The sequence below is a fragment of the Myotis myotis genome, unplaced genomic scaffold (assembly GCF_014108235.1).
Source record: "Myotis myotis isolate mMyoMyo1 unplaced genomic scaffold, mMyoMyo1.p scaffold_m19_p_2, whole genome shotgun sequence".
NCBI lineage: Eukaryota > Metazoa > Chordata > Mammalia > Chiroptera > Vespertilionidae > Myotis > Myotis myotis.
Genome location: NW_023416324.1, coordinates 206,936,848 through 206,951,287, shown reverse-complemented (window position 1 = coordinate 206,951,287; position 14,440 = coordinate 206,936,848). Strand labels below are relative to the sequence as shown.

The following is a 14,440-nucleotide window of genomic DNA, read 5'->3' as shown; positions in this document are numbered from 1 at the left end:
TGAGGGAACTTTTTGTTTATTTTTTTCTTCTTCTAGTAATTCTTTGGTGAACTTTTGATCTAGCTCTATTTATCAGGCAGTTGTATGTTCTAAGGAATTTTATTTTATTTATTTTTTTCTCTTTGTTACATTCTTTCTTTCTGTTTTTAATCCTCACCCAGGGATATTTTTTCATTGATTTCCAGAGAGTGGGAGGGAGGAAGAGGAGAGAGAAATATCCAAGTGACAGACACATTGATTGGTTGCCTCCTACACATGCTCCGAACTGGGCTGGGGCTGGGGAACCTACAAGGGAGGCGTGTGCCCTTGACTAGGAATTGAACCAGGACCCCTCTGTGGGCTGGTGCTCTAACCACTGAATGCACCGGCCAGGGCATGACACTGTATTGATGGTGGTGCATGGTGAGGAGACCTGGAAGAGTATGTGGGGCCAAGGGGACCCTCTATGGGAACAGAGCAGGTGTTGAAGTCTGACCTTTACTGGCCAGGGAAGACAGTGTTGTCACTGAACATACAAGGAATGAGGAGCTGCCGGTACTCCAGGGGCAGGTGCTGCTCCACAAGCACGTGCAGGGAGACTCGGTCCGTGCCCAGGCCCTGCCTTCGCATCAGCAGGTCCAGGTCCTTGACCTCACAGTCTTGTGGCCATCATGAGCAGCAAATACATCTAGGTCATCGCAAAGATGTTGGAAATACTTGTCCAGGCACTTCTCCACCATCTCAAGAGCCTTCGTCTCCATGGCCATTTTAGCATAGAAGCTGAAGAGCTTAGCATGGTGGCTCAGTCCTGTCTTATAGGGATCTTGATGGAGTCTGGGGCCAGCAATTTGGGCCGGGAGAGGGGGAAGCCTGGCCAATAGAGGCTCCAGAAGCTCTGAAGATAAGACTGTAATGCTGGTCGGTGGGGCTGGCTCCAGGAACTCAAGTTGTCCGGCCTGAAGAAACTCTGGGATGCTGGAGGCCAACTCTGGACTTAATGTATTACCTGCAGAGTCCTTATCCTCTGAAGATCCTTCTGGCTCCTCGGCCTCAGTAGCCCCCAGGATCCCTCTGCTTCTCTCACTTCTGTGTGTGTCTCGGGCTCTTCTGCTCTGGCAGATGCTTGTGTTCCTGCTGCCCCCTTCCCTTCATTCATACTCATGCCTTCTCCCATTGTTTCCTCTGCATCCTCACCAGCTCCATCCTGGAAGGGCTCTAGTTCATCTTCTCCAGAGATACTATTGCTGGTGTTTGGGAAGCCCAGAGCAAAGGCATCTACCTCCTCTGCATTTCCTGCCAGAAGCTGGGCTGGTTTCTCAGGACTGTTATTCTGCAGCCCAGGCCCACTGCTCCATGTTCTGGGACTGACAGTCCTCTCAGGGAGAGGGAGAGAGAGAGAGAGAGAGAGAGAGAGAGAGAGAGAGAGAGAGAGAGAGAGAGAGAGATGCACACTGGGGGAATGACCAATCAAAGGCTGGGAGAAAGGCTGGGTATCCTCCAACACTGTGTCCATTCACAGGATAGCAACAGGGATTCTGTCGCCTGGATGAGCCATGGCCACAGAAGTGTCTTGCAGATCCTGCAAAAATACAAAAATACACCCACATCTACAGCTCAGCGTGCATGTAAGAGGTCTGTGAGCCAAACCAGGAGAGACGTGGCAAAGGTCAGATTGAGGGAGCTGGTGAGAGAGGAGGCACCAGAATTCCCAGGAGGCTCTGTAAAAGGACCTTGGGAGAGAAGCAGCCCTGGGTCCAATCCTTGCTGAAACTGACGATCTCAGCCTCTGCTTCCTCTTGCCAGAAGCTAGCAGACTTGGAGCCAGGGTTTTGTGTGTGTGTGTGTGTGTGTGTGTGTGTGTGTGTGTGTGTGTGTTGGTGGTGGTGGTGGGGGGGGGGTGGTTTGAGCTCAGGAAGTTGCAGCTCCAGGCTGTGGGGCTGGAGAACTGGACCACCTGTGGTGCTGGCACTGGCTTCACCACTGACTCTGGCATGGCCATGGAAGATTCCGGGTGGTTAGGAGGATGTTCTCAAGCACAGTCCGGGGTGTCTGTTCCTTCAGATGTCCACCGGTTTGAATGTGGGCCAATCTGCCAATAGACCTGGCTCTGTGGGAATGCCGTCTGGCAGTTGTCTTTGGCACCTCAACCTCATAGAGCAGCGGTTCTCAACCTGTGGGTCGCGACCCCTTTGGCAGTCGAACAACCCTTTCACAGGGGTCGCCTAAGACCATCCTGCATATCAGATATTTACATTACGATTCATCACAGTAGCAACATTACAGTTATAAAGTAGCAACAGAAATAATTTTATGGTTGGGTCACAACATGAGGAACTGTATTTAAAGGGCCAGAAGGTTGAGAACCACCGTCATAGAGGACGGTGTTTCAAGCAGGGTTCTCTAGGCACCAGCCCAAGTGCTCAGGCATCGCCCCAGGGTGCACAGGGCCTAGGTATTCAGCAGGCACTGCAGCAGTGTAGTGTTTTAGGCTCATTGTCAGAGACATAGCGGTCTGCCCGCCTCCCAACTGCTGGGGTAGCCCAAATTTTTATTTTTTAAATGTGTTTTAAGGATATATTTTGATAAATACTCCTGATGGAAGTGGTAAGAGAGACATTAAATTAATAGGAAAAATAATCTCTTAGAAAGAAGTTATAATTTAAGTACGCTATAGATGAGTTGTTATAGTGTTCATAATTAGGTAGTTAGGGATTTTTCTTCGTCCTAATCATGATCCAAAGATCAAATTCTCAACCCAAGACACTAATATATCCACTTGATTTTTTTCTTCTATATTATAGGCTTTTAGGTTATAAAAATGTGCCTAAAATACCCACTGTCAACCCTTGAATAAAGTCTTAAGAATAAATTTATATGAACACAATGAAATTTACAAATGATGTATTATAGAATTGTACCTTCGAAACATATAATTTTATTAACCACTCTCACCCCAACAAATTTGATAAAATTAAAACAAAATCTTAATAAGTCTCAGGTAAGTTGGGAAGAATATAAACATAAATGTTTCCACCCTATGTCAAAACAAGTAAAATATCTTAAGAAAGACCAAATAAATCATGGAGTAAACATGGAAAGTATACAGAATGCCAAAGCAAAAATAGAGATAGGCTTAAAGCATAGAAAGGACAAAATAATTTATTTGAAGAAAATAAAACCGAAAGAGAAAAACAGAATCAAGTTTACCACAAATGTTTTATGCTACAGAAAAACTTAAAGAGAATGTAATTTTAATGAGATGTCTGTTTTAAAAATATATTTTTATTGATTTCAGAGAAGAAAGGAGAGGGAGAGAGAGATAGGAACATCAATGATGTGAGAGAATCATTGATTGGCTGCCTCCTGCATGCTCCCCATTGGGGACTGAGCCCACAACTGGGCATGTATCCTGACTGGGAATTGAACAGTGACCTTCTGGTTCGTAGGTCAATGCTCAACCACTGAGCATGCTGGCCTGGTGAGACGTCTTTGAATAAAAGATGATTAAATGTGTGAGTGAGCTGAAAGAAGAGATTGTAGAACTAAATGAATAGAGGACCAAAGCAACACCATTACAGAGTTAGTTAAGTAGAAGGAAGCAAATTAGACAATGTGGAAGATTAAGATGGTAACAGAAGAAAGCCATCTAGCAGTCTCAGTGAAATGAAGAGGAAAATGGTAAAGTAATCTGAGATGTTCAGGCTCGTAGTATATAGGACATGTTGATCCAAAATAAAGATAAATGGTGTGATGGAAGTGAAAACCCAACAAATGGAATTTAAAAAAATACATAATACTAGAAAATATTTCTGAAGTTGAAACTAATTCTCACAGATCAAAAGTGCACTGTTTTTAAGAAATTCATTAGAATAACCGATTTCATGACATTCTGGAAAAGTGATTGAATTTCAAGGATTAAGAAAGAATTCATTAGCTATCCAAGAACTTACAAAGGGAATAAATCTGGTTGGGCTCAAATACCTTCATGGAAAAATGGTGTGCCAGAAGATAATAGAACAATATTTACAAAATTCTAAGGGAAGAGTATGTCTCAAGAATATTATAACCAGGAAAATTATTATTCAAGTACAAAATGGCAATACTGGTGTACTTATTCATATAAAAACTCAGAGAATATGCTATGCCTCATCCCATCTTAGAGTGAATCCACATAAGAGACAAATGAAGAAATCATTGTAAAATAACTGAATGATGAACATTGAATCCAGGTATACATAAGATAGAGAATAAATAATTGCTAGAAATATTTTTATAAGGTAAGTCAATGTATATTAATAAAAAATAACATTTAAAATAATAACAACTCTAACTTTTAGATTAATATATTATAATACAGTTTTTAAGTTGTTTTTTTTTAATGTATAGTTTAGAATATGGCCAACTTCTAAAATTCTGTTAGGAATTTAAAATTTTTATTAAAAATGCAGTAATTCTCTCTAATCCAAAGGAAGACAAACTTAGTGATATAAACATTACCTAATTTTATGAAATATAGTGCATCAATGGAATTCATTGGAACATCTTAGTTTTTAGGAAACATTTGCTTGTACAGGGTGGAGCAAAAGTAGGCTACAGTTGTGAGTACATAAAACAGATTATTCTTATATTATTATCTATTAACTAGAGGCCCAGTGCATGAAATGTGTGCACCTGTAGGGTCCCCAGGCCTGGCTGGTGATCAGGGCTGATCAGGACCTTCCTTCCCCTGGTGGCCAGCTGCCAGCCGGGCCTTCCTTCATTCCTTGCCGCCCCCTGGTGGTCAGCACATAGCATAGCAAGCAGTCGAACTCCCAGTTGGTTGAACTCCTGAGGCTACAATTTTCATATTAGCCTTTTATTATATAGGATTATTGTGTTATTTTCCATATGAACAACTATAAACCTACTTTTAGCCCCATCCCATATATATAGTAACCTTGGTATAGAGATTCTAAGGCTGTTAAGTGATTTAGTAAAAGACATAATCAAAGCTCTTAAAAATACTTAAAGCCCTATGATGAGCATCTCACCCACAGAGTTAGGCATTAACTCAGTGGTTATTTATTTGTAGTTCAAAGATGCAACATAATATGCTAAGCAGTTGACAGTTTCTGTCCTCTATGTAAACTGACATTCACATTGGACCACATAACTTTTTCAAAAATGGTTTTAAATCAAAGCATCCTGTTTAATTCTTTAAAGTGAATACAGGTATCACATACTATGACATTCCCATGAAGTCTAAAGGACCTCTTTGGTGTAGTTGAAAAGGTGAAACCTAAGTTGCTCTCAGATGCATTGTTGGGTTTAGTAAAACAGAAGGGAAGGTGGAGGCATCAATTTGGTAAACAGTTTAATAAAGACACAATGGAAGAACTAGATTTATTAAAGCACTAGAGTAAGGAATTCATAAATGGAGTAGAATATGATAAGAGTGGAATGGTAGGTGAAATTAGCTCCTACTGTCAAGAGTCTTCAGAGCTTGCTAAACATTACTGGTAGCATATTCATTGCAGATTTTTTAAAAAGATATTTTTATTGATTTCAGAGAGGAAGGGAAAGAGAGAAACATCAATGTGGAGAGGGAATAATTGATAGGCTGCCTCCTATATGCCCCCACTGGGGATCGAGCCCAAAACCCTGGCATGTGCCCTGACTAGGAATTGAGCTGTGACTTCCTGTGACCTCAATACTCAACTACTGAGCCACACCAGCCGGGCTCATTGCAGATTTTAAGTGTGTGCGTAGGATCCAAGGGACATAAAGGTTTTGTTAAGGTCAATCTACCATCAATGGAGGAGATTAATAAATAAATGACTTTATTAATTAATTCAGAGTCTGGATATAACTGTTTCTATTAAGGGAGAGTAAAAGAAACAGATTCTTACCTTTTTGTTCATTTTTTGAAATGCATAAATGTTTAAGTTATGTTGTCAACTTATTGAGATTTTTATTTTCTGATTTTCCTCATTCCTTTAATAACGCAAAAGTTCTTTTTCAACTCTAGATTAGTTGAGTATTCACTTATACTTTTTATTTGTTTCCTTTTATTTCTAATTATGCTTAATTCTGTAAGTCAATTGGAATATATTTTTGTAAAATGGTTTTAAATGAGAATATATATACTAGTAGCCCAATGAACAAAATTTGTGCATGGGGGTGGGGGGATGAAGGGTGGGGCCAGACCCCTCAGCCCGACCTGCACCCTCTGTCATGTTCCGTGACCCCGGCTGCTCTGGTCCTAGGTGCAGGCCTACAGGCTTGGGGCAGCCTGGCTCCCGAGGCCCCATTTTATCAAGAGAACAAGGTTGGCGTTATTTACAGCCCTCACCGAACCCAGTACAGTGCATCTGTGCGTACAACTGCCTTGTTCATGTGCATGCTTCGCCCTACTGAATTACTAACATCTTGAGGACATAGCTCTGTCTTATCCTGCTTCACCTTCAGTGCCTGGCCTGGTGCCAGAGACCTGAGAGGGATTGCTGAGTGAGTGAGTGAATAATGAGTGAGTGAATGAGTGAATGAATGAGCGAGTAAATGAATGAGCAAGCAGCTACAGGGCGGGACCTTCTGCCGCGTTGCCATGGCGACATGGCAGAAGTTCCCGCCCCTCATCTAGCTGCATAGTTCCCACCCTGCTCCCAGCTACCCAGGCCCCTCTCCCAGCTGTGTAGTTCACACCCTACTCCCAAAGGCCCAGGCCCCCAGCCACTCCTTCAGCAGAGGCCAGAGCAGGCAGGAAGCTTGGTTTCCTCCATCGTGGGGGCAACCAAGCCTCCTGCTTGCTCCAGCTCCGTGACTGCCGGCTGCCATCTTGGTTGGGTTAATTTGCATATAGTCGCTCTGATTGGCTGGTGTGTGTGGCTTGGGGCATAGAGAAGGTACGGTCAATTTGCATGTTTGTCTTTTATTAGATAGGATTAGCTATTGTTACATACTTAGTGGATATTCCTACTTTCCCACATATACTTGTGGTCTATATTTTTTAAATTTTTTTTACATGAGAAGATCTATTTTCAAGGCATATCTTTCTTTCCATTTATTTCATTGACCTTTCTGTTTTCTCTGTCTCCCATTAACTACTGTACTGCAATAACTGGTTTACCTGTCTGTGTGTTTAAATGCCTTTCTATTCATAGTGGGATTCATAGACCAATAGCAACATTATTTCCTTGGACCTTATTAGATCCTTGCCTGACCAACTGAATTAAAATCTGAATTTTATAAAAGATCCCTGATAATTTGAGTGAGCATTAAGATTTGAGATGCACTGCTTTACTAGATCTCTGAGGGCAAATATTATTTATCTTGTTCATCATCATATCTTTATCTCCCTGGCCAGTGTCCGGCGCATAGTATTTGCTCAGTAAGTATTTGAAGGAGTACATCAATTAGGTATTTTAATAAGATAAAGAAAAATATATCTGTGCATAACTACTAAGGAGCATCAACATGCCTAATTTAATGAGGTAAACACAATTTTGAGGAGCCATAGGAGTGCTTATGAATGCTTACAAGTGAAGAGGTGTGGATTGTGCCTTGTCCTCAATTTTTTGCAATTTCGTATAACATGATGCCTGTTATATGGCACCAAAATCAACCTGAGTACATGAAAGTTGAAAATAAGAATTTCATTTTGCCCAAGACATGAAGAGCTATGGAAACCTAACTTTGGGAAATGGAACCTGCATTTTCCATCTCTCTGATGAGGCATTCATTCTCTGTATTCTCATAGTCATTGTCCTTACTTCTTCTATCTCACTTAATGCTTAGCATCTATTATCTCTCCAAATACTATAATGCTATGTCCTCAAGGCAGGGACCATTTCTAATTACTTTTGAAACTTCAATCTGAGAATATGCAATTATTGATTTATGTTATTCTTACTAAAAAAAAAAAAAGAAAGAAAACTGTCTTGTAAAGACAGTTATGATCACATCCTCTGAAAGAGAAGCAGAGACCTTCCTCCCATGATTTTTCATAGGAATAGAGGCCTGGTGCATGAATTCATGCATGGGTGGGGTCCCTTGGCCTGTCTGGTTATTGGGGCCATTTGGGGGGGGAGGGGGCTGGCCAGGGGGAGGGACCGTGGGAGGTTGGCTGGCTGGCCACGGGAGGTTAGCTGTGGGAGTGCACTGACCACCAGGGGGCAGCTCCTGTGTCCTGTGTTGAGCCTCTGCCCCCTGGTGGTCAGTGCACATTATAACAACAGGTTGACCAGTCATTAGGTTTTTTGGTCTCTTAAGCTCTTATATATGTAGTAGAGGCCCGGTGCATGACATTTGTGCACCCTCTCCAATCTGGGAGCCCTCAGGGGAGCCCTCTCCAATCTGGGAGTTTCTGTCTGTCTTTGCAATCATATGAGTGAATTGTTTGAGACCCCAACTCAGTTTGATTTGTTGCTCACAGAATAATAGAGGCATTTTTTTTTTCTTTGCTTCATTGGTGGAGATTTCCTGGAAGTTTTAGGATATCTTCCCTTTAATTTTTCCTAGACACTCTGAGTTTACTTATGTCTCTCACCTTTGCTTTCCCTCCATCCCCCACCTCAAGAGTAACTTGCTCCAGGCTCACTTTGCTCTAGTGTCTAGGAGATCTGTCTGTCAACAGAACTATGATTCCCAGCATTTCTGGTGCTCCCCGCGCTCTGGGCTTCCGCTTCCGGTCCTGGGGCGGCCACCAAAACTACTATTCCCAGAATTCCTGGTGCTCCCTGTGATCTTGGTTTTCCCTTCCTGCTCTGTCTCTGTCCCATGGCTTCCCACTCTGCCAAGTCCTCCAAGCTGCCAGCTCTCCTTCTCTGCTCTCTGTCTGGCGGCTTGGGGAACCAATTTCCCCAAGCCACTCCACTTTCCACCAGCTCTCCTGCTCTGCGCTTGTGTATGCAAATTAACTGGCCATTTTTGTCGGGTTAATTTGCATACTCACTCCTGATTGGCTGGTGAGTGTAGTGGAGGGGTGGTCAACTTAAATGTTTCTCTTTTATTATATAGGATAGATTAGAGGCCTGGTGCACGGATTTGTGCACCGGTGGGGTCCCTCGGCCTGACCTGTGCTCTCTCACAACCTGGGACACTCGGGGGATGTGGGAGAGCTGGTTTTGGCCTGATCCCCACAGGCCAGGGCAAGGGACCCAGTGCACCGAGTCTCTAGTATGCATATAAGATCTTTAGTTAATCTCTTCCTTCAATTCCCCCCACCTTCCCTCTGAGATTCATCTGTTTGTTGCACGTTTCTATGCCTGTGCGTTGATAGTCTGCCCCCTGGTGGTCAGTGTGTATCATAGCTACCAGTTGAATGGTTGGACAGTTTCTTAGGCTTTTATATATATAGATACTTATAAATATCTTTATTTTCCCAATTTGGTCATTGTTATGCTATTATCAGAACACATTTTTTATTGCTCAGTTTCTCTATAAATAAGACATCAACTCTCACCACATTTATTTAATTGTTATGATTTTGACAACAGTCATAAAAACTAAAGAACATAAAAAGTCTTTACACATATTTCATTAATTGATTCCCAAAACAACTTTTGAAGGTAAGATATCATTATGATTGCTCTGAGCAAAGTAGAATTGAGAGTGAATTTCTAGTTTCATACTATAAATTTCAAAACATTTCTATTGCATAATGGTATAAACCATACACTCCTAAAGTAGAAGGTTCAATTATTCTTTTATAGAAAGAATTCTGGAAAAATTAAGTACAAGAAAACAATGCTGATTTCCTCTGGAAATTTTATTGTCTGTTACAAAACAATGACAATAAATATCTTTTAAGATAAATTAACTTATTAATGTTATCTTTTGTTGAATCATTAATTTTTTTACATGAGCTCATGTATTCTTATAAGATAAGATCAGTATGCAAAATATTTAATTTTAGCTTTACTTAAAGAATCAGTAGAGATATTGTGTTCTCATATTTAGATATTTGTTCATTGCAAAATTCCAGACGCAAACGCTTTATTTGTTTGGTTAATAGATACTGAGCTATCATGGCAGTCACTCTGGGGTGGGGCTCATGTATTTCATAGATTAAAAGATTCCATTATTTATAAAACTGTTAATTTAATATTAAATTTTGTGCAATCACCACTTCATTGACTGTATGCTAAAATTTTAAGATGCTTTCTATTTTCAGATCAATCTTACAACAGAGGAAATCCAGGTTTTTCTGCTATCAGCATGAAAGTAGTGACCAAGCAAACCAAGGATACATTTGCTCTTTACAAAAAATCTGCTGCCCATTTATCCATTTCAGTATACCATTTAGAGAGCACTGCCAGTGCTCACTAAAGGCATCAACTGAAATCACCGTCATGGCAACACAAATTGATTCCTTATGTGGAAAAAAATCCCCAAACTGCTGATAGGCTATTTAATATCTCAGTTTCCATGTTATTTCTCTGGAACCTAAAATAGATTTAATCATGTCCTGGTTAATTGTTGAACATGATTAAGGGTTTTACAATATCATTTTTTCATTGAATAGACACATTATTCAGAAGCGATGAACATAAGTGGCCTTATTGTAACGATCATTGCCTAAATTGAGAGATTTTCAGTTTCAAATAATTGAATACACAACTAAAAGTGGAAATTAACTATATCAGAGAACACAGGGTGGTTCCATGGTTGGTTCAACAGCTCAATGGTGGGATCAATGTATTCATGCTTTCCATCTCCGCCGTCAGCTCTACTCAACATATCAGCCGTGTTCAAGTCTATATTTCCAAAATGACTGCTCAACCTCAGGCATTCAGGGAGACACAATTATGATCATATCCTCTGAAAGAGAAGCAGAGACCTTCCTCCCATGATTTTTCTTTCTTTTTTTTAAAAAAAATACATTTTATTGATTTTTTACAGAGAGGAAGGGAGAGGGATAGAGAGTTAGAAACATCGATGAGAGAGAAACATCGACCAGCTGCCTCCTGCACACTCCGTACCCGGGATGTGCTCACAACCAATGTACGGTGCCCTTGACCAGAATCAAACCTGGGACCTTTCAGTCCACAAGCCGACGCTCTATCCACTGAGCCAAACTGGTCAGGGCATGATTTTTCATTTAATTAAGGAAGAAAATCTTTCTTTATGCTCAGCCTGCACCCTAAAGACATTCACATTTTTCATTTTTCAGGAGCAATTAATTATATTTATTTGACAATAATTTATGGTCATAGAACAATGCAGTTCAGAAAATTACTAAAATATGTTAAAGAAAAAGGATTTGTTTCTGGCTCTCATATCTAATATCTTATAATAGATTGTTTAGCAAATAATTTATGAAGTGCTAATATAATCTCCCCAAGTATGTCTAATTTCATCAATAAAGTGAAGAAACTGTCTATATCTATACTAATAAAAGGGTAATATGCTAATTAGACCAGGAGACCTTCCGGGAGACCTTCTGGATGTCCTTCCGGACAAAGCCATGATGGCTGGGCTGAGGCAGGGGCATTTGGCGGTGAATAGGCCAGGAGGGAGGGCAGTTGGGGGTGATCAGGCAGGTGGGGGAGCAGTTGGGGTGAGCAGGCCAGCAGGGGGGGGGCAGTTGGGGCAATCAGGCCAGCAGGGGGAGGGGCAGTTGGGGGTAACCAGGCCGGCAGGCAGAGTGGTTAGGGGTGGTTGGGCAGGCAGGCAGGTGAGTGGTTAGGAGCCAGAGGTCCCAGATTGCGAGGGAAATGTCCAACTGCCAGTTTAGGGATTGGGCCTAAACTGGCAGTTGGACATCGCCTAAAGGGTCCTAGATTGGAGAGGGTGCAGGCCGGACTGAGGGACACCCCCTCCTGTGCACAAGTGCATGAATTTCTTGCACTGGGCTACTAAAATAAATAAATAAATATATATATATATATATATATATATATATATATATATATATATATATACACTAGAGGCCCAGTGCACAAAAATTTGTGCACTCGGGGGGGAAGGGGGTCCCTCAGCCGGGCCTGTGCCCTCTCTCAGTCTGGGACCCCTCGGGAGATAACGACCTGCTGGCTTAGGCCTGCTCCCGGGTGGCAGAGGGCAGGCCTAATCCCTACGTGCAGCCCCTGGTCAGGCTCAGAGCAGGGCCGATTGGGGAGTTGGGGCGCCTTCCCCTGTCATGCACAGAACAGGGCGGATTGGGAGGTTGGGATGCCACCCTCAGTCACGCTCAGGGTAGGGCCGATTGGGGGGTTGGGGCACCGCCCCCTGTCACACTCAAGGCAGGGTTGATGGGGAGGTTGCGGCGCCATCCCCTGTCATGCACAGAGCAGGGCTGATCAGGGGGTTGGGGAGCTCCCCCCTGTCACTCACAGAGTAGGGCCAATAGGGGAGTTGGGACACCGCCCCCTGTCACACAAAGAGCAGGGCGGATCAGGGGGTTGGGGCGCTGCCACTCTCACACTCAGAGCAGGGCTTATGGGGAGGTTATGGCTCTACCCTGTCATACACAGAGCAGGGCCTGTGGGGTGGGGGGGTTGGGGCACCACACCCTGTCACACACAGAGCCTCAGGGCGATCAGGGAGTTGGGGAGCTCCCCCTATCAGGCACAGAGCCGGGCCAATCAGGGGGTTGGGGCGCCTTCCCTTGTCAGGATCAGAGCAGGGCAGATCAGGAAGTTGTGGCCCCGCCCCCTGTCACACACAGAGCTGCAGGGTGATCAGGGGGTTTGGGCGCTGCCCCCTGTCATGCTGATCCCGGTGCTGGGAGGCATATTACCCTTTTACTATATAGAATAGAGGCCTGGTGCATGGGTGGGGGCTGGCTGGTTTGCCCTGAAGGGTGTCCTGGATCAGGGTGGGGGTCCCCACTGGGGTGCCTGGCCAGCCTGGATGAGGGGACGATGGCTGTTTGCAGCTGGTCACACACCCTTCATGGTGGGGTCCCCACGGGGGTGCCTGGCCACTCTGGGTGAGGGGCTGAGGGCTGTTTTCAGGACGACTGAAGCTCCCAACTGCTCCTTTTCTTCTTCTTTTTTTTATTCTGGGCCAGCTTTAGCTCTGGCTCCAGCTCTGAGGCTTCTGCTGCTGCTGAAAGAAGGTATCTGGTTTGTTTCGGTTCTATAATCGAAACACTGTATAACTCCAGCTCTGAGATCCCGGGCCTGCTGAAAACAGGTTTCTGGGGTTTTGTTTAGCTTCTATATTTGTTGCAATGTTTCTTAAACTGCAGGCTCAGAGGCTGGCAAAGTAGGCGGGGAACGTTGGTTTCCGCCGTCACTGAAGCAAGCAAGCCTCATGTTAGTTTCAAGCTGCCTGGCTGCCGGCCGCCATCTTGGCTGGCAGTTAATTTGCATATCTTGCTGATTATCCAATGGGAAGGGTAGCGGTCGTACGCCAATTACCATGTTTCTCTTTTATTAGATAGGATATATATACACATCCTATATATATATATATACATCCTAAGCAACTGGCTGACCAGCCGACTGGCTGGTAGGTATGCTGCGCATTGACCACCAAGAGGTAGACACTCAATGCAGTATTTGCCAAGTGATAGCAACTTTGTAGAGTGCCCTCTCGCACTCCAGGACCCCTCAGGGGGTGTCAGACTGCCAGTTTTGGCCTGATCCCTGCAGGCCAGGCCAAGGGACCCCACCTGTAGGAGGGACCCCGCTCACTCTGCAGATACCCTTTGAGCCCCTGCGCTGTCCCAGGTGCATCTGGCCAGGGAGGGACCACGGGAGGTTAGCTCCAAAGAGTGTCTGGCCCATTTCGCCTACTCCCACTTCGCTGGCCACCTTTTAATTAATTTACTTTCAATGTGCATGAATTCGTGCACCAGACCTCTAGTACATTATAATGCTCTTACTAAGAATAAATGGTTAGTGAAGGTTTGCCAAAATCCACTTTCTCCCCATGAGTTTAGACACAGTGCTAATTCATTTGAACAGGATGTATATAGAATTAATATTGATGCAAAAGGGATTTTTTATGTATTCATTTTGAGCATAGTCTTGTAATTATGACTTTAATTCACTTTCCTCTGTGTATAAGTTGCCTATTGCCTTTATAACAAATTACCACGAACTTGGAGGCTTAAACAACAGAAATTAACTCAAAATCTGGAAGCTCAAAGTTCTTCGGAGATTCTAGAGGAGAATCTGTTCCTTACCTTGCCTAGCTTCTGGCAGCTACTGGCATTTCCTGGCTTATACTGCATTGTCATCTCTTTCTCCATGTGCACATTGCCTTCTCTTCTTCCAGACTGGTGACCTATTGCAATATTTGGCTCAGGAGGTGTTGAATTTTTAAATATGGTAGCCAGGGAAAGCCTCAGGAATCTTCCCTAAGAAAGGGAACCAATGTAGCAGAGACTTTAGGATCACCCAAATATCTAGGCTATATCTGTGCTTCAGACACTTTTCTCTCTTGCTGCGTGACTGAGCGGTGGCCTTTGGAATGTAGAAAAAGAGATACATGCCACTTTCAGGCCAGCTACTCAAAACTGTCACAATTACGC

At 43.4% G+C, this 14,440-nt stretch overlaps 1 pseudogene; it reads right to left on the bottom strand.

Moving 5' to 3' along the window:
* Positions 1-477: 477 nt before the first annotated feature.
* Positions 478-14,158, bottom strand: LOC118675799 (annotated as a pseudogene).
* Between the last annotated feature and the right edge of the window lie 282 nt (positions 14,159-14,440).